The sequence below is a fragment of the Ranitomeya variabilis genome, chromosome 8 (assembly GCF_051348905.1).
Source record: "Ranitomeya variabilis isolate aRanVar5 chromosome 8, aRanVar5.hap1, whole genome shotgun sequence".
NCBI lineage: Eukaryota > Metazoa > Chordata > Amphibia > Anura > Dendrobatidae > Ranitomeya > Ranitomeya variabilis.
Genome location: NC_135239.1, coordinates 35686703 through 35708178, shown reverse-complemented (window position 1 = coordinate 35708178; position 21476 = coordinate 35686703).

Here is a 21476-nt window from a genome sequence, read left to right as displayed (position 1 = left end):
GAGGCCAGCCAGGCCAAGGGATAAAGGGGACAGTCAGGCCAAGGGACATAGGGGGCCAGCCAGGCCAAGGGACATAGGAGGCCAGCCAAGCCAAGGAGCATGAGGCCAGCCAGGCCAAGGGACATAGGAGGCCAGCCAAGCCAAGGAACATGGGGACAGCCAGGCCAAGGGACATAGGGGCCAGCCAGGACCAAGGGATATAAGGGGCAAACCAGGCCTGTGGGCCCAAGACACCACAGTCTGACCCTGTCTCCTAGCATGCCATGATAACTGCTCCAGGAGTATTCAGGCAGATGAGGGGCTGGGGTTGGTCTGTTTGCCATTGCAAAACACCAAAAAAGGAACAATCCAAGAAAAAACACCAAAAACAGGCAGAGATGCTTACCTGTCTGAATAGGCCTCAATACTAATGCACAAGCAGGATGCAGCGGACCCAAATGAAATAGCAAATGCACAGGTGCAATAACTGATGAGACAGCCAGCCTTCAATAAGGGTTTGGCCGTGTGGTGCACCCGTGCACTAAGATAAAAACTGTATGTGGCGTGTTCACACAGGGAATGCAGGCATCTGGCTCCAGCCTATTAATAACGCCCTATGGCGGGCTGCCCAGTGCCAAAATGCATCCCGTGTGAACAGAGGCCACAGTATACAGAACCAATTGGGCCCAGCTGCACCCTGCAAAAAGATATACGTGCAAAATCAAAACATATAAATATATGTAAGGTATTGGTTGATATTCTGGCCATAATATGGAAGCTGGCAACCCACGTCAAGGGTCCTTACTTATTGCCAGTCCTACACTAACATGAAAAACACCAAAAAAGGAACAATCCAAGAAAAAACACCAAAAACAGGCAGAGATGCTTACCTGTCTGAATAGGCCTCAATACTAATGCACAAGCAGGATGCAGCGGACCCAAATGAAATAGCAAATGCACAGGTGCAATACCTGATGAGACAGCCAGCCTTCAATAAGGGTTTGGCCGTGTGGTGCACCCGTGCACTAAGATAAAAACTGTATGTGGCGTGTTCACACAGGGAATGCAGGCATCTGGCTCCAGCCTATTAATGACGCCCTATGGCGGGCTGCCCAGTGCCAAAATGCATCCCGTGTGAACAGAGGCCACAGTATACAGAACCAATTGGGCCCAGCTGCACCCTGCAAAAAGATATACGTGCAAAATCAAAACATATAAATATATGTAAGGTATTGGTTGATATTCTGGCCATAATATGGAAGCTGGCAACCCACGTCAAGGGTCCTTACTTATTGCCAGTCCTACACTAACATGAAAAACACCAAAAAAGGAACAATCCAAGAAAAAACACCAAAAACAGGCAGAGATGCTTACCTGTCTGAATAGGCCTCAATACTAATGCACAAGCAGGATGCAGCGGACCCAAATGAAATAGCAAATGCACAGGTGCAATACCTGATGAGACAGCCAGCCTTCAATAAGGGTTTGGCCGTGTGGTGCACCCGTGCACTAAGATAAAAACTGTATGTGGCGTGTTCACACAGGGAATGCAGGCATCTGGTTTGCCATTGCACCAATGTCCTATCTGTCACTGTCCCATCAGTTACAGGCCTGTGATCGCTTTGTGTTATGGCTCACACAGGAGGCCAGTACTTTAACTGCTGCAATTGGAGCAAGCTTGGATTGCACCAGTTTAACCCCTTAAATGCCTGTGATGAACAGCAACCGTAGCATCTAAGCAGTTAGGTGGGGGGAGGATACTCTGCCATCCCTATGACACAATCGTGGTTACCAAATGGGAGATTTACCGGTATTCGTGGGGGTGAGCCCAATTCGGACTCTCTCTGTGGGGCCCACATATTGCTATGTAAGCCCCTGTGCACAGATTTCAGTAATAGAAAGGGGTTCTGCAGAGTGCTTGAACTGATAGTGAAAAATAATGATGGAGTGGATGGTGGACCTGGGAGCATTTTATTGGGGAGCACAAGAAAACAGAGATTCTGAGCAATTACCTACTGTATTTTTATCCCCCCTATAATGGAGTGGCAATGTGCATGTGCAACCTGCCCTTCATTCATTTCTATAGGGTTGCCAAGCTCTGCGCTCAGCTCTTTCAGGTAGCCCCATACAGAAAAAATGGAGTGGTGGTCAGGCATCCAACCTCCCGCACCATTTTCTTTTTTTTGAAAATCTTTTTATTAGGGTTTATAATATAATAAAATACATGTCATACATTTCCAATGAATACAGTAATGTGGCACTATTAACGAAATTGAATTCCAAAACCTCCCACCCCTATCAAAACCAAAAACATAAACCTCTAGACTCTGCGTACACTCAATCAGGAAGATACCTCAAGGAATTGGTGATTCACCACCTATCCGCTGCAACAAATACCATTGGGTATTTTCAAACTGTGCTCTCAGTTTCTCCCTAGTCTCCAAAGGGAGCGATGGAATAAAAGTAACCCATGTAGAAAAGAATTTGCTTGCTTGTTTTTCTTTGTTAGTCAATGCGTCTAGCCACTCCATTCTAAATATAAACTGTATTTTCGTGCGAATAAAAGGGAGTGAGGGGACTAAAGGACTCAACCACTGATGTAAAATACTCTTCCTAGTCGCTGAGGCCCATATCATAAGTGTAGCCTTGATGTGTTTGGGTAATTTTTGAGATGTTTCATCTAGGATATTAAAAATAGCCCATTGTGGGGTAAGAGTGAAGCCTATACCACAGATTTTCTGCAGTTCTTTGTGTACCTCTCCCCAGAGTCCCTGGATTTGCGGGCAACTCCATAAGTGATGATATATGTCAGTATTACGGGCTTTACATTTGGAGCATAAGTAGACGATGGATGGGGACATTTTAGATTGCATACAAGGTGTGATATAGGCTCTATGTAATATTAGAAGTGCCATGTCAGTATAGCTGCTATATGGTAGAGTTTTTCTTTGTGTCATAGTGGCCTCAAAGAGGTCACTCACCTCCAAGTCAGGCATATCCCTCAGCCATCTTGCCACACCCGTAGTCTTCCCTTCCCCCACCCACTTTCCACGTAATATTGAATAGATGTTGCTTATAGAAGCCGGGTTAGATTTTGCATTCCGGATAAACCCATCTAAGTTGGCTTTCCCCTCTGTCATCCCCCCCAGTGTCTGACATTTCTGTACCAGGCTACGCGCTTGAAGAAATAAAAACGGTTTATTGTTAAATAATGGGTATTGTTGTGAGGCCTTTTCAAAAGATATTATTGAGAAATTAAGATCCAAGAGGTCTACCGCTTGCCTGCAGCCCTGAGAAGCCAGAATCTTATATAAAATTGGTGTGGAGCCCTCCATGAATTTCGGGTTTCCAACAAAAGTCTGGAATGGAGATAAATCATATCTCAAACCTCTAATCTTCCTACATTGTTTCCAAGTCTGCAACGTTTGCCAAAGTGATGGGTGTTCTTGTATTCCCACTGGGAGTTCCTCTCCGCCTAGATGTAATAAAGATGGTAGTGAAATGTGTGGGTAAAATTGTTGCTCTATTTCAACGTTTGCAAAATGAGAAAGACCTCTAATCCAATCAATTGCATATCTGAGGTTAGCCGCTAAATTATATCTTCCCAAATCAGGAAAGTTAACCCCACCTTCCAATTTAGTCGCCTGTAGTTTAGCGAGACTTATGCGTGATCTACCTCCAATCCCCCAAATGAATCTACGGAAGTTTAAGTTCAACAGATCCTGGTCTGATTGAGTCAGAAGAAGGGGTAGAGTCTGAAATGCGTATAGTAGTTTGGGAAAAACTATCATTTTAATTAAATAGCATCTACCAGAGAATGACAGTGAGAAATGTTTCCAGGAGTGGAGAAGATCAATTATGGAGGAGATCAGTGGTCTATAATTAGTCCTATATAAAATAGATGGGTCTGCAGGCAGCCTTATTCCCAGGTATTTAATGGATTCCTGGCACCAGTGGAATGGGAATGTGGGGTCACTCAGCCTGCCAGATCTAAAAACTGCCAGGGCCTCAGATTTACTGTAGTTAACTTTGAAACCAGAGCATTTACCAAAACTTTCTAAAATAAGCATGATGGCCGGGATTGCTTTAACTGGGTTAGCAATAAATAAAAGAACATCATCTGCAAAGGCTGAGATTTTAACCGATGTAGATCCCACCTTCACCCCCTCAAATGTCACTTCGTTTTGTAGCCTTCTCAGAAATGGGTCTAATGCTATGTTGAACAATAGTGGGGACAAGGGGCATCCCTGTCGGGTCCCTCTCTGAATCTCAAAGGGTCTGGATAGAACATTGTTCACGGAAATCCTAGATAATGGCTTCCTATAAATTGTTTTGACCGCTTCACTAAACCACGGACCAAACCATCGAAATGATAACAAATCATACAGATAGTTCCAGGCTACTCTATCAAAAGCCTTGTCCGCGTCCAGGCTTACCACGATGGTTTTCGTATGTTTATTTACTCTACTATAAGATATGGCGCTCACCGCTGTCCTAATGTTGAATGTAATGGATTTCCCGTGAATAAAACCAGTTTGTTGTGGTGTTATCAATTTTGGCATTATTTTCTGTAATCTGTCCGCCAGAATTTTTGTGAAAATTTTAAAATCTGAATTTAATAATGAAATAGGTCTATAACTTTCGACCAGGGCATGATCTTTATCTGGTTTTGGGAGAACAATAACCACCGCCTCATTGAAATAGTCCGGCATGTGACCATAACCAACTATCTTGTTAAATAATTCACTCAAATAAGGAGCTATACATGAACCTAAGATCTTGTAATGTTCATTGCTGAACCCATCCGGGCCTGGTGCTTTAGATACTTTAAGTTTAGTTATAGTCTGTACAATTTCTGAAGGTGTTATTGGGGAGTTAATGGTCTCTCTTTCTTCCTCTGTAAGCGCTGGGGCAAGGTCATCTGTGAGGAATTCACCGCTTCCTCCCCCTTTCTCTGACCTATACAGCTCACTAAAAAAAGAACGAAACTCATCTACTATCTCTTCATTTTTAATTAGGGTGTGACCGCTACGTTGTTGTATTTTGTGTATTCTCGTCTGTTTCCTATAAGGTTTTGTGAGAGATGCTAACACCTTCCCCGGCTTATTACCCCATTTAAAATATTTTTGTTTTTGGTAGTCTAAGTTGAATAAAGCCAATTCATGGGCTAAAGAGTCTGCCTCTTCCTTTGCCTTCAAATATTTTTCCTTTGTCAATGGAGTGTTATTTAGTTTGAAATCTTTGTATGCTTGGGTAACTGATTTTTGTATATCCTTAGCTTTATTCATTATGTCTTTTTTTTTGTGACTGACATAAGAAATGATTTGACCCCTCAACACGGCCTTAGAGGCCATCCAGAACAGGTGTGGGTTGTCACAGTGGACCTGGTTGTCATTTTTGTATACTCCCCATGACATTTGTAAGTATTTTCTAAAATCATCTGATTGATATAGGTAAGAAGGAAAGCGCCACCTCCGCTCCTGATGTATTGGGGATACTAATTTGGACTGAAACGTCACCGGGGCGTGATCTGAAATATGAATGTTTTGTATGTTTGATTGTGTTACTAAAGGTAGCAAAGATTCGTGTAATAACCAGCAATCAATCCTGGCATGTGTATTGTGTACATGGGAATAATGGGAGTAATCCCTCTCCAATGGATGTTGTAATCTCCATATGTCAATCAAGTCAAAGTGATCTATCAGAGATTGGATGCCACCATCTTGCATTGAACGATGAGTTTCTTTAGGGTTAGATCTATCCATGGATATGTCTGCTACCTCATTGAAGTCACCTCCTATGACCACCCGTGACGTATCCCATCCCGCCAGTCTCTCTCGAAGTTTAACTTGGAACTGGACCTCTGGCGTATTTGGAGCGTAAATATTAACTAAATTGAAACACATTCCCTCAATCATAATTTTGACTAGCAGAAATCTGCCTAGAGGATCTTCTAGAGTGTCTAGTATCTCATAATTGAGGCCATTATATATCAGTATGGCTACTCCTCGTTGTTTTTTTGTATATGAGGCCTCAGCACAAAGTGTATATTTTCTGCTTAATAGTGAGGGGTGTCTACCCTTAACCCAATGTGTTTCCTGAAGAAAAATAACGTGAAAATTCTGTTTTTGCAAGAAATGGATAACCTTCTTCCTCTTTACCGGGGAATTAAGACCATTGACATTCCATGAGCACCATTGCAGGGAGCGGATAGTAGTATCTTTGGTGCCAGCCTGATCAGTCATTAACCTATCCCTTTTCGGGTGACCACCAGACCCACCTGTATGTGTTGTAAGTGAGAGTCCCACCCATCCCAGCGAGTGAGTGTAAGATCTCTCTGGACCCAAGATTTAAGTGTACATAAGCAGAGCCCAACCCCCCCACCCAAATTTTCTCCCCAAATTAACTCTGTGACAATAACAGGTATACTCAACCATAAAGTGAACATAACATAAAAAGTAAACATGCCGCTTAAGGGCACAAACATATTAGCACAAGCATGACTTCACTTAGTAATGACATATTAAAGTAGCCTTCTTATCAGGATTTGACAGATTCAGAGCGAGCCCCGGTTGCTCCATGAAGGAATTCCAGAGCCTTTCTTGGATCACTGAAAGACCAGTTCTTCCCCTCCATAGCAAAGCGCAGAATCGAAGGATACTGCAGATTGAAGCGAATATTTTTATCCACCAATATTTTACAAGCAGGATTGAAGGCTTTGCGTTTAGCTGCCAATGCAGCCGAGTAATCTTGAAATAGTAGTAGTTTATGGTTCTCATACAATAGAGTGCGTTGTTTCCTGAATGCTGCCAAGATACGAATTTTATCCTGGAAGTCCAATATTTTGAAAATGACCGGACGTGGCCTGTCGCCTTCTCCTCCTCTTGGGGGTCCTAGTCTATGTGCTCTTTCAATAGCCACGATACCTGATGATGGCACGACTCCAAGGGCTTTAGGCAGCCACTCAGACGTAAGTTTTACTAGGTCTGAGGGAGGGATCGACTCTGGGAGGCCTATAAGTCTCAGATTGTTACGACGAGATCTGTTTTCAAGATCATCCACTTTATCTATCAAATCCGAGATAATTTTTTCCTTATCATCTAGTTTGTTTGTTAGAGCTAAAGTAGAGTCCTCCAGGTCTGATATTCTTTGTTCCGCATCTGTTATGCGTGCTCCCTGGGTATTAACTTGTGAGACTATTGTGTCCAATGAAGTTTGAAAGGCTGCTAAACGATTGTCTATCTCAGGCATCAACCGTTCTATGATAGCGGTTGCAATTGACTGTGGGTTGTCTGTGTTGGTGTCTGCAATTGATGATACCGGAGATGTGCCTGCCAGATTACGTGTAGAGCTTCTGCCGGCCTTGGTACCCTTGCCCACGTATTTGTCCATGGTGAGATGGGAGCCTGAGATATTTGTTAGGTTGATAGTGATATCTATGCTTGATAGCTACATCTGAGGATTAGTCCAAATGTCTTCTACATTATCACATCAGGTGTTCTTTCCCCTAAGACTTTGTAACATCCAAATAAATTGCAATGGCACTGTGAAAGCTATATAGCTATAATAAAAGCCAGTTCTGGACTTTTGCTGTGCAGCTTGTGTAAATCATCCTATAGCAGGTGTGCCTTCTTGCAGAAATGTCTCTCTCCTTGCGGCTAACTCAAATCAGAGGTGCCACAACCAATCTCCTGCACCAGCGCTGCTGCTTGTTACAAGACTCTGCCAGATAGTGCCCACAATGTAGGGGGTGGGGGTCTGGTGAACCTTCCTCTTAGGGACTTCAGGTTATACTGTTTTTTGCCAGCTCCCCTTGTACCAAGATAATGTATGTCCCCTGCGCTGCTCACCTTGTCCCTGTAGCAGCGATATAGATACGGTTCAACTTCCCTCTCCTCTCTGGCTGTGCTCGTCTGGCTGTGAGGGCTGGCGCGCTTTCCAGCAAGATGGCGCCGGCTCACCTCCTCTTCCCGCCCTGATCTTCTGCGCCGCTCTGGAGCCGCTCACTGCTCCTTTATACCTCCGGTCTTCCTCAGCGGCACCCGCTCACCTCACCGCCCAGGTTAGTGCCTCTGCATGCCGCTCTTTCTCCTCCTCCGGTCTCCCAGCCGCCTCCGCCGCCGCTGACTCTGCTGGCCGGGGTCGGTGTAGTGTACCTTGGAGTATGTGGCACTGAAAGTGCCTCTTGACTCCCGGGGGATCCGGAGAGCTGGGACTGCCTTCAGTACCCCTTGTCCGGTCCGTATCCTGGTCTCTGGGTGAAATAAATCAGGGCTTTATATAAAATTTACACCCTTGACCCAGGAGCTCTGCTAAGAAGCGGCCATTCACTAGCTCCGCCTCCCGGAAGTCCCGCACCATTTTCTAATGGGGTAAAAGTCCCTCAGCCTGCCAAATACTAGTGGAACACCCTCAAATCAGCAAGTTATCAACTTTTCTGAAGATAGGTGATAATTCATTTTCGATGGACAACCCCTTTAATTTTCCATGTGGTGGGGCTGCAGGAAAAAATGAACACTTACTGCCAAGCACAGCACGCAACAGCAGATTTACGGGCATGGTACTGCACCTGAGAATATATTCTGCACGGCTCATACTATATTACTTACTATTTATAAAAAGCATAAATTAAAATGCAATTATCATCAAAACTGTCCGAGTCCTTATGTCACAGTCTGTCGATCAGAGCTTATTAACAAAATTCCACGTAACCTTTTCAGGGAAGGGGGAAGCTGTTTGCATATGGTCTAATAATGTAACGTACTGTTGGGAAAGAGATCCATGTAGAAGAAAATAAGCCATGAGTCAGACATTTCTGCAAGGAGAAGCCATTACTGTAATTTACTGACAAACTTACTGTAGACTGCCCTGACTGTAAACTACATCCGTACACCTGATATAAGATACATAAAATGTAATGAGTCGAGCCGTGGCATTGTGCCCATAAAGTGCTAAAATAATGACGCCATGTGGATGTAAGTTATATTTATACCGTCATACTGTGTACATTGGCCAACAAAATCCCTTAATTAGCAATGTCAGTTTTTTTCTCCCTTTTCACTAACCCTATTAATAATGCTATATTGTAAAGCCTGGTTCCTCAAAGAGGAATTGTCATTTGTCATAAATATGTAGGTTTTTTTTTTCATTTTTTTTTTTAACTTGGTGTAAATGCCGCTGTTCTCCTGAGTCTGGCGTTGTTTCTCTTTTTTTTCCTGTGACTCTTCGTTCTTGAGATATGACCCTTCTTCCCTGTATGTAAATCTAATTTTGTTAGGCAAGTGGGCATGATCTTCAAGACGACACCCACAGAGAAGAGTTGAGTACCACGCCCACTTGGATAAAAAAGACTAGAATATACAGGGAAGAGGGGGCCAGATCTCAGCAATGGAGAGGCGCAGGAACAAAAGAAAAACACAGTCGGATTCAGGAAAACAGCGACATTTACACTAGACTAAAAATACATATTTAGGGATAGGTCCTCTTTAATGCACAAAACACATCAGATTGAACTTGCCAATTTTGCTGGGACTAGGACCAACTAATATTTATGGGGGTCCACTGACTCCTTAGGATCGGGCTTGTTAAATTAATATGGCCAATCCTTTTGTTCTCCTTGTATATAAACTGCTGACAGGTCTCTGGCAGCATCTTACTCCTGTATCCCCATGGAGATCTCATGCACATGCTCAGGGGTGGATTAAGAGTAGCCAGGGCTTGTGGGGACACGGTGGGTATGCGGGCGCCCCAGTACACTAGCCGAAACCGCATGGACCAGGGATCGTCCGGCCGAACGCCCTCTCTCCCTTTAACATGGGCATAATGCTAATCAGATAATGCAAGTTGAGGGTAAAACAGTGTTCAATACTTTATTGAACCACAAAACAGGCAGATAACACGTAGAACAGTCCCAGGAAAACACCGCAAGATGGTGCACATTACAGAGTCTCACCCTTCTGCTGACTCGCCGGGATAATGGCAGTTGTTACTTCAGAGCTCCCAGGGTCGGTTACCCCACCTGTGGCACACACACAGAGGCGGTAACGACAAGCTTAGGAATATGATAGTTCATTCAGGCACAAGGCCAGTTGACCCGAGGGTCACAACCTGGCTTCTTCGAACATCTTCATGGAGCCAGGCGACCAGTGAGTCCCAATCCTGGCTTTCTCCAAACGTATCCAAGGTTCAGCGATGATTAATAGAGCACATCTGTATTGTTCCAACCAGAGCTGAGGTCCCCTAGGTTGTTTCCTGTAGAATGATAGATCCGTGTCACTCGTGATGGAGCCAAGATGTATTGGCAGCAGTCCTGTAGGATCGCCTGGCTGTTTGGACGTTTTGTCAATATCTCTCGCTGTCTCTCACTCTCTGTGTCTCTCTCAGGCATATCACCTCTTCTTATGTTTAACAAGTGTCCTTCAATCCAGCATCACAGATAAGGGGAAGAATGGTGACGACCAATAATAATAATAAATAATAATTGTTATTTATATAGCGTCAACATATTCCGCAGCACTTTACGTTATTTCAGGTCTGGCAATTATAATAAATAGGGATTTTCATATAAAGCTGCATGATCCGGTCGTCAGCCCGTGTGTTTAAGTGCAATAGTCAAGTATCAAGTGCAGTTATCATGTGCATGGAGGGTGCGGAGACAGATGAATAGTAGGGTGCAGATTCAGAGTAATATTTGGAAGGAGGGAACAGGGCAAAGTTAGTTTACTGAGTAGTTGATGTGGTAGGCTTGTTTGAAGAGATGGGTTTTCAAAGCGCGCTTGAATAGGTCGGGGCTAGGTATCAGTCTGATCGTCTGGGGAAGTGCATTCCAGAGAGCTGGCGCAGCACGAGAGAAGTCTTGGAGACGGAGGTGTGAGGTTCGGATTACAGGGGATGTTAGACCAAGTCACACTGTTTGATTATGTAGTCTATTTGCATAAATTTTCCTCCTCTGTTTTAAAAATCAACAAACTACCTGGCCTAGAGAATGTATAATTAGCATATCAGTATACAAATGACTAGTCATCAAGGATAAGTGCACAATATGTTATATTAAATGCCAACTTATAAGTCAATATTACAGGCTTATACAAGCAAAAGTCTGTTTTCTTGACCAACACATAAATTCAAAAGCAAACATACAGATCTATTCTTCTTCAATCTAATCTTCTTGGCTTGCTAAAAATAGTCATCTGGGTAATTAAGATACAGTGCTGTGGCTCCACAGGGCCCCAGGCAATTTAGAAGAAGCGTCATTAGTAATGTCCATTACAGGGGCTGGCTATTTCCTGCTCTACTTAGCTTGCTTCAGTTGTCAATTCTGATGCATGCTCAGTAGATTCATGTTACTGGACACTGTTCTTTTCAGTGCACAGTGACAATGCACTCTATCGCTGGCTCTGATCAGAAATGATGAGCCGGCAACAGAGCGCACTGTCAGTGCATATTGTAAGACTAGAATGAGAAGAGACGAGACCAGTCTCCCCCAAGAGACATCTGATCAGAGCCGGTGAGAGAGCGTATTGTTACTGAGTATAATATTGCACAGTGACGGGAATCTACTGATCATACATTGTAATTAACACCCGACATATGCTCAGTACAGCAGGGACTAGCCCAGGCCCCAAGACAGATGTCACTGATGATGCTTCATTTTAGAGAGGGGAAAGAGGTTGCTGCGGTTACAGATGCTTAGTTTGCGTATTCCGGCATGCACTTGGATTCTCGAATGAAGCGTCTAAAAGGAAGTAATATAAAAAATAAAGTTAGATTGCCCTCGTTATAATCCGCCTACACACATGCTACGTATTTTGTGTCTTGAACCATCATGCGGGTAGTGGGTGGCTCAGTGGGTAGCTCTGTTGCTTTGCAGCGCTGTGGTTTTGGGTTTAAACCGCATCAAGGACAAGATCTGCAAGGAGCTTGTATCTTCTCCCCGTGTTTGCATGGGTTTCTTCCAGGTTCTCCGGTTTCCTCCCACATTGCGAAGACTGCTGGGGAATGTAGAGTGTGAGCTCCAATGGGGACAGTGATAATATCGGTAAAGTGCTGTGAAATATGATGGCGCTGTACAAGTAAAGCATAATAAATAATTAATTTTTCAAATCTACAGCGTGTCAATTCTTTCAGCATTTTTGCAGCGTTTTTCATCCATTCAAATTAATGGGGGAAAAAAAGCCAGTAAAAACTCACATAGAAATGCATACACAACGTGCATATGTTAACACACCAGGACCCTAGACCTTGGGGGGCCCGACAGGTCTCTTTGGTCCATATTGAAAGACCAATACTATTAAATCTCCTTGATAGTTGAGGACCCTGTTGGAGGTTTTGCATTGGGGGTCTCACAAGCTTCAAATTTCACAACAGACAGTAAAACAGAGCAAGGGAGCGGGAGGCGCAGGAATGGGTAATACACGACTCTCCATGATCTAAAGGGAAACTAATGTTCAGCTCTGGACAGATCTCTGTGTGCAGTGTACATAGCAAAACAAAGTACTTGTGTTCACCAAACTGGTCCAAAGCAGCCAGAAAGCAACGCTGGAGCCTCCAGCTTCTGGTTTTGTCCAGTTCTGTTGATGAAATGATGATTTAATGCCAGAAAATCTAGAGAAAGTTAAATGTGTCACTAAGAAGAAAACAGTGTAGTAAGTAGAAGGTGAGGCTAGGGGCTCATGCACACAAACAATTTTTTCGCTATGTTTTTCACAGATATCCTTCGTACCTATGATATTCTATGTCCAATTTTTTCCTGATATGTTCGATTTTGTTCAAAGTGTTGATTTTGATCCAAAATTGGCAATGCAAGTCCGTGAAGAAAAAAAACGGACTGCATTCGGATGACATCTGAGTGCGGTCCGGTTTCCACGAACTGACAGAATGGAAGAAGATGGAGAAACTTTTTTCTTGCTGTTTTTTTCTCTCCACGTCCGAGGAAAACTGATCCCACTCTGATCAAACTCAGATTGTGCGTTCCAATCTTCTTTTGTTGGAAGACTCCCCCCAAAAAATTGTGATCACATGGAGCCTAACTGCTGGATGCCCCAGTGATCAGTGATATTTCTGTAGGGGACCTGAGGGTACATTTCCCTGCAGCAGAGAGTCTGACCAGATGACCCCCCTCTACAATCTCAGAATTTCACGACAGGGTGAAACAGCACTTTTGATAGTCAAAATTAACTTTTTGGCCATCCACTAGATTACTTGTAAAATAAGCCCCTTCCCATGTGATAGGACCCCAGGTGATGAGCTTTCCTCAATGGGATAATTATAGGATGGTAGAATAAGTCTGGTCCTCAGCAGAAGGTCTTCTTCCATCACCTCCGTTACATCCATATGCTTTACTTGCCAAGAAAAAAAATACGGTAAATAAATAATATTATATATGCAGTATATATATATATATATATATATATATATATATATATATATATATATATACACACACACACACACACACACATTTTTTTTAAGTCACCTATTTTTTTCTTGTTGTATTTAGTGATTTTTTTGCTTCAAACCGATTAAAAGGGATCACACATTTTATACATTTTGCGCAAAATGTTAAAAAATGCTCTTTATTTTTGTATTTAACTCATTTTGTGCCTTTTTAAATGCAAAAAAAGTTTCAAGCTGCAACAAAATGTTGCAAAAATTGCACAGAAAGTTTCAGCTTTACATAAAAATCACTCCGGGGAGAAATAGGTGCACATTTACAAAAAGTTTTGCAACTTTTTGAAATGTCGCAAACGATGAATCAGGAGACAATATCTGGAAAGCCTAAACTCAGGCCACATTGGCAAACTAAAAGAAGCACATAAAATATTAATATATAGAAAGATGAATATGGATCAAGCAATAAAATGCACAAAACACAAAAAATTGACAAAAAAGATGCAAAAGCAGTAACGAATCGGGTCCATACGACCTTTATGTAGCACTTTATGACATCCAATAGACGGCTGGCACTATGTCATCCATTTCGTTTTCATTACCCTCCGAAAAAGTTACTGACTGTTTGGTGTTCCTCTCACATAACATTGGTAGATGACATTTATAGAGGATACCAGGTTTCTTTGGTTTAAGTTTTCTGAGCTTTAGAAAAACTACAGCAAAGAAAAGGAGATCCCAAAGCTTTTCTGAGGGCAGAGATATAATTACTACAAACAGTAAGGGGTCTCCTGGGATGGACCATCACTATTTCCTTAATTAATAATTAAAGTGAATTACCACTTTTATGGAGGTTGTACTGTAAATATGTCCTGTGAACCATTTCCGAAATCACTACTTAAAAACATTGGAATGGAGCTTGTAAGGTCATGGTTGAGATTTTCCCCCTTTAAAGAGACAGTTACAAACAATTCAGGCAAACGGATAACTTTTGTACCTGTTTTTATTATGTATACCCCTCCTCACATGTAAAGCGCCATGGAATAAATGGCGCTATAATAATAAATAATAATAACTTTACTTTTTCCTCTGCAGCAAAACAAGGTACAACAAGCTTTATGGTTGCCGAAAATCATAGACACATCAATGCTCTTACAATTCTCACCAAGAGGCGCTGATACTTAGTGGTTACTATCTCTACTGGTTTCAGCTTAATGAACATTACAGAACTAACTCCAACAAGGAATATCAATTAATCATTTCAAGTATGACTGATCGCTTGCAGCTCAGAGGTCAGCTTAACACGGCTGACTAGTGTCTATCACAGTTAGCTCCTGACTCCAAATAAATTGCTCAAAATACTTTTTAGTACAGCTACTGTCATGCTTTGACAGTCTTTGGTAAGGAAGGATGGCCTCATACTGTCCCTGGAACTGGGAGACTAATTCTTCCTGTCTCACGGGTACTCTTGATGGTAGAGAGGCCTGAGTCTCCAACCTTACTATGCTCCTGTTAAGCCTTGATCTGTCCCCTATCTCCACCCCATGAGGCATGGGATAGAAATGTAATGTAAACAAGACACAAAGACGAAACAGGGATAACAGAAAACCTCTATCATACAAAAGCACTAACCAACAATACGGAGGAGGATAGGGACAGAGAGGAACAAACTAAATTAGACCAGGAGATAAACAAACATGTAATACAGCAAATCCAAGAACACTGCTACAATAACTCTAACCCAACCACTTGGCTTTAGCACACAGCACAGGAAGACAAATCTTTCACTGGCAGGGACAAGAAGGTCTGACCAAGTTATATAGAAGAAGTAACAACCAAATCAGAAGCAGCTGAAATGGAGCTGTAGGTTTCTGACCAGCATAGAAAGGGTCATTAACTTCTTCAGCACCAGAAAAAAAAATCCATTTAATATCGGACACAAATCACATCATCTCTAAAGAAGACCTACGATTCATTACCCGACGTGACCATCTAACTCCAGGTCTTCCAGGAGGACATGACAGGTACAATCTGAAAGCTTACTACTTCTATTGGTCTTCTTCTAAGAAACCTGCATGGTAGTGGTCGAGATTTCCCCCTTTAAGCAAATAGTCACAAGCAATTCCTGCAGACAACTTTAATTTTTCTTCTTCAGCAAAAATAGGTTACAAGCTCTATGGTTGCAGCAAAACAGAGGCACATCAATCCTGTTCCAATTCTCACAAGGAGGCGATGATACATAGTGGTTACTATCTCTACTGGTTTTGCTACTGCTCTGGGTCTTCCTCTGAGAGACCTGCATGGTGGTGGGTGAGATGAGATTTGCCCCTTTAAAAAAAAAAAGTCACAAACTATTTCAGCAAACAGACAACTTTACTTTTTCTTCTTCAGCAAAAAGAGGTTACAACAAGCTTTATGGTTGCAGGAAAATAAAGGCACTGATGCTTAGTGGTTACTCCCTCTCCTGGGTTCAGCTTCTTGAACTTACGGAACTCCAAAAAGGAATATCTGTAAATGTTTCAACTGACTGGTCACTTGTGATTTACAGGAAACTGTTCTTCACATGTCTCACTAATGTCTATCGCTTTTAGCTCCTGATTCCAGATTATTTGCCCAAAATATTCAGCACACATAAAAGGACAGGCTTTTCAACTGCTCTCAGTCTTTGGGTAGGGTCACACGACCTTTTCCTCAGCGTCTGAGAAAAATAGTCGGACTATTCTGATCAGACTTTGAATCACAGTGGCATCAGTTTTTTTCTGACATGGAGAGGAAAAAAAGGTTTCTCCACCTTCTCAATTAGGTAAGAAAATCTGACCCATTGACTTGGATTGTCGATTTTGATCCCACACTTGGATCAAAATCAGGCGTGTCTCCAAATTTTTTTCCATGGACCACTAGGTTCAATGAAAAAAATCAGACATGTGCACAGCCCCACAGACTATCATAGGTAAGAGTGCTTTCCATGAAAACCACTCATAGCACTTGAACGTGAAAATCATTCGTGTGAACGTGCCCTTCCTCCAGAGACTTGCAGGTACCAGAGTACGAAGTCTGCACACTGCTGCTCTGTGAAACTGGTAGAGTTAGTTGATGGCAAGGCCTCGTAGACCTCATAAGAATAATTAAAATTAGACCTCTTGTAGTCCCGGTTAAACCCATTATTGTGAGGCTTACAAGATGCAGGCTTCAGAGTGAGTAACAACATTTTTTTACTTTGTTGTAACATAAACACTGTATAAATAATGGGTACTAAATAATAAAGCAGTTTCTTAACGAAGTTGTCTCATTAAGATTGCAGACACCATTGGTGATCAGTAGTGTTGAGCATTCCGATGCTGCAAGTATCGGGTATCGGCCGATACTTGCTGTATCGGAATTCCGATACCGGGATTCCGATACTCTTGTGGTATCGGGTATCGGGTATCGGAACAACATTAATGTTAAAATGTGTAAAATAGAGAATTAAAATAAAAAATATCGCTATACTCACCTGTCCGACGCAGCCGGGACCTCAGCGCAGGAACCGGCAGCGTTGTTTGTTTAAAATTCCCGCTTTTACATGGTTACGCGAAGTCCCGGCTTGTGATTGGTCAGGGCGGCCATGTTGCCGGGCCGCGGACCAATCACAGCAAGCCGTGACGAAAATACGTCACGGCTTGCTGTGATTGGTCCGCGTCCCGGCAACATGGCCGCCATTAACCAATCACAAGCCGTGACGTCACGGGAGGCTGGAAACGCGCTCATTTTAAAAAGGGCGCGTGTCCAGCCTCCCGTGACGTCACGGCTTGTGATTGGTTGCGTCGCGGTCAACCAATCACAAGCCGGGAGGCTGGACACGCGCCCATTTCAAAATGAGCGCGTCCAGCCTCCCGGCTTGTGATTGGTTGATCGCGGCGCAACCAATCACAAGCCGTGACGTCACGGGAGGCTGGACACGCGCCCATTTTAAAATGAGCGCGTGTCCAGCCTCCCGTGACGTCCCGGCTTGTGATTGGTCAGGGCGGCCATATTGCCGGGACGCGGACCAATCACAGCAAGCCGTGACGTAATTTCGTCACGGCTTGCTGTGATTGGTCCGCGTCCCGGCAACATGGCCGACCTGACCAATCACAAGCCGGGAATTCACGTAACCAAGTAATAGCGCGATTTTTAAACAAACAACGCTGCCGGTTCCCTCGCTGAAGTCCCGGCTGCGTCGGACAGGTGAGTATAGCAATATTTTTTATTTTAATTCTTTCTTTTACACATTTATATGGTTCCCAGGGCCTGAAGGAGAGTTTCCTCTCCTTCAGACCCTGGGAACCATCAGGAATACCGTCCGATACCTGAGTCCCATTGACTTGTATTGGTATCGGGTATCGGTATCGGATTGGATTCCGATACTGTGACGGTATCGGCCGATACTTTCCGATACCGATACTTTCAAGTATCGGACGGTATCGCTCAACACTAGTGATCAGTCATCGTGGCTCCCAGCAGCTATCTGTCTCAAGCCCCCAAACATATCGTCGTCTGGGTATTATTCATCTATGTATCTTAAAGACGCAGTGTGCACCTACCTTCGGATAGTGTTTTCTTCAAAAACTTCTTTAAAAAAATTGTAATGTGTCCATGCAGTTGTGTGGAAAAAATGTTTGCCCCTTCCTGATTTCCTATTCTTTTGCATGATTGTCACTCCTAAATGTTTCAGATCAACAGACAAATTTAAATTAAAACTTTATTATTAAGGGAAAAAGAAATCCAAACCTATGGGGCCTTGTGTGAAAACATGATTGTTCCCACCCCCTCAAAACATAAATTAACTGTGATTTATTACATCTTTGGGAAGCTGAGTTCAAAGTCCCTAGCCACACCCAGGCCTAATTACTGCCACACCTGTTCTCGATCAAGAAATCACTTAAATAGGACCTGTCTGACAAAATGAAGTAGACCAAAAGATCTTCAAAAGCTTGACATCATGCCGTGATCCAAAGAAATTCTGGGACAAATGAGAAATAAAGTAATTGAGATCTATCAGTCTGGAAAAAGTTATAAAGCCATTTCTAAAGCTTTGAGATTGCAGTGAACCACAATGAGAGCCATTATCCACACATGATGAAAATATAGAACAGTGGTGAACCTTTTCAGAAGTGGTCGGACAAACAAAATTACCCCAAGAGTGAAGCGACGACTCTTCCAAGAGGTCACAAAAAAACCCACAACAACAACATCCAAAGAACTGCGGGCCCCACTTGCCTCAATTAAGGTCAATGTTCATGACTCCACCATAAGAAAGAGACTGGGCAAGAACGGCCTGGGTGGCAGAGTTCCAAGACATTGCTAAGCAATGAGAACATAAAGGCTCATCTCAATTTTGCCAGAAAACATCTTGATGATCCCCAAGACTTTTGGGAGAATACTCTGTGGCATGACCAGACAACATTTGAACTTTTTGGAAGGTGTATGTCCCATTACATCTGGTGTAAAAGTAACACAGCATTCAGAGAAGGAACATCATACCAACAGTAAAATATGGTGGTGGTAGTGTGATGGTCTGGAGCTGTTTTGTTGCTTAGGACCTGGAAGACTTGCTGTGGTAAATGGAACCATGAATTCTTCTGTCTACCAAAAAGTCCCAGCATCTGTTTTTGACCTCAAGCTAAAGCACATTTGGGTTATGCAGCAGGACAATGATCCAAAACACACCAGCAAGTCCACCTCTGAATGGCTTAAGAAAAACCAAATTAAGGCTTTGGAGTGACCTAGTCAAGGTTCTAACCTTAATCCGACTGAGAGGCTGGGATATGATCTGAAATAGGCTGTTCATACTCAGAAACCCTCCTATGTGACTGAATTACAATAATTCTGCAACAAAGATTAGTGGGCCAAAATTCCTCCAGAGCGTTGTAAAAGACTCATTGCCAGTTATCACAAACGCTTGTCTGCAGTTGTTGCTGCTAAGAGCGGCCCAACCAGTTATTAGGTTTAGAGGGCAATCACTTTTTCACACAGGGCCCTGTAGGTTTGGATTTCTTTTTCCCTAATAATAAAGATCTTAATTTATAAACTGCATTTTGTGTTTACTTGTGTTATCTTTGTCTAATATTTACATTTGTTTGGAGATCTGAAACATTTAAATGTGACAAACATGCAAAATAATAGGAAATCAAGAAGAGTGAAAACACTTTTCACAGAACTGTATGTGCGCAAGATGTTTTAAAATTCCAGTGCATGTGCCAAGGTTTTCCTAGGTGAAGCGGCTTCACTGGCAGTTTTGCTGACATTTCAGCAGCATCTTTGCCACCGGCGTCTTTTTTTCTGTAGTGTATACTATAGCTAGTTAGCGGCTTCTGAAGGATGAATGTGCTACTTCTTTTAACCATTTCACGGTTTCCAAAATCTTGAATATGTGAAAAGAAGTAGCAAAAGACTTAACATGCACAGCAGTGACATTTTTACATTGCTATGCATTATGTTCCCTTTTTGTTGCAGTTTTGCGATACTTTTTTTTCAGGTGGTTTCCAGGTGGAATATTCCTGAAAAACGCTGAGTGCACATATCCTCAGAATGTTTTTGCTGAGTTTTTGGAGCAGAAATTGAACAGACACTCTTTTTGAGACGTTTTCAGATTTGGAGATTTTTCCACTCAGTGACTATGTACACAAGACGTCTTTTTCATGTGTTTTTTTTTTTTAAATCAAAAGAACATTAAAAAGAATGAACATATGCATGTCTATGTAAATACACGGTTCCCCTTCCTCAAATATTCCCCAAAACGCGTCGGTCAGCCTTTTGGTATTCCCCGAAATGCATCGGTCAGCTTTTTGGTATTGCCCGAAACATGTCGGTCAGCTTTTTGATGATACCCTGAGGAAGGGGAACCGTGTATTCCCCGAAACACGTCTGTCAGCTTTTTGGAATTGCCCGAAACTTGTCGGTCAGCTTTTTGATCATACCCTGAGGAAGGGCAACCGTGTATTCCCCGAAATGCGTCAGTCAGCTTTCTGGTATTGCCCGAAACGAGTCGGTCAGCTTTTTGATGATACCCTGAGGAAGGGGAACCGTGTATTCCCGGAAACGCGTCTGTCAGTTTTTTAGTATTCCCCGAAATGCATCGGTCATGTTTTGGTATTGCCCGAAACGCGTTGGTCAGCTTTTTGATAACACCCTGAGGATGAGGGACAGTGTATTCCCCAAAATGTATAGGTCAGCTTTTTGACGATACCCTGAAGAAGGGGAACAGTGTATTCCCCAAAACGCGTCAGTCAGCTTTTTGGTATTCCCCAAAATACATCGGTCAACTTTTTGGTATTGCCCGAAACGCGTCGGTCAGCTTTTTGATGACACCCTGAGGAAGGGGAACAGTGTATTCCCCGAAACGCGTCCATCAGCTTTTTGGTCTTTTTGCCACTCCGTACTTCTGTGACGTCACACGCTGTCTCCAAGCATCGTCGGCCAACTTCTTCCTGCCGGGTATCCAGGGACTCTACCGGCCGGAGCACCCCTGGGTCTACATTTGCCAACTCCAATCCACATCACATTAGATGCCTGAGTGGGTCACTGTGGACAGCGCAACCAGCTAGTATCCCCGAGGCTGTACAGCATCACATCCGAACGGTACAACTGCAGGGTTGGTTACACGCCTCACGGGCTGTTTTGAATATCCTACCTGCCGTTCATCCTTTATTACAAAGTTCTCCAATTTACATACGTGCTATGCAGTTGTGAATAGGCACACGGTGCACCTAACCATTAGCGCTCATTTGGTTTTCTATGTTACTTTTCATTCTCTGGAACGGTGACTACTCATCCACGGCTGCATTTATTATTTCCAGTACACATCTATTCCTTCCAAGCACCAGCCTCACTAACAGACGCGACAAACTATTATTTTTATTTTTAGCTCTTGCTTTATTTATTGGACTTTTTCACACAGAATCCAAAGTTTGCAGCTTGCCGTTTCTCCGGTTTCCCTTTCATCTCCACCATAGTGAGGGCACTAGCATTATTTTTAGTATTTTTTTCTTTTTTACATATAACAAACTTTTTTTTTTTTAAAAAAAGGCGCAAATTAAAGAATAAGGTAGAAAAACACCAAAAACTAGACAAAAAAAAGCATCAAATGCAAT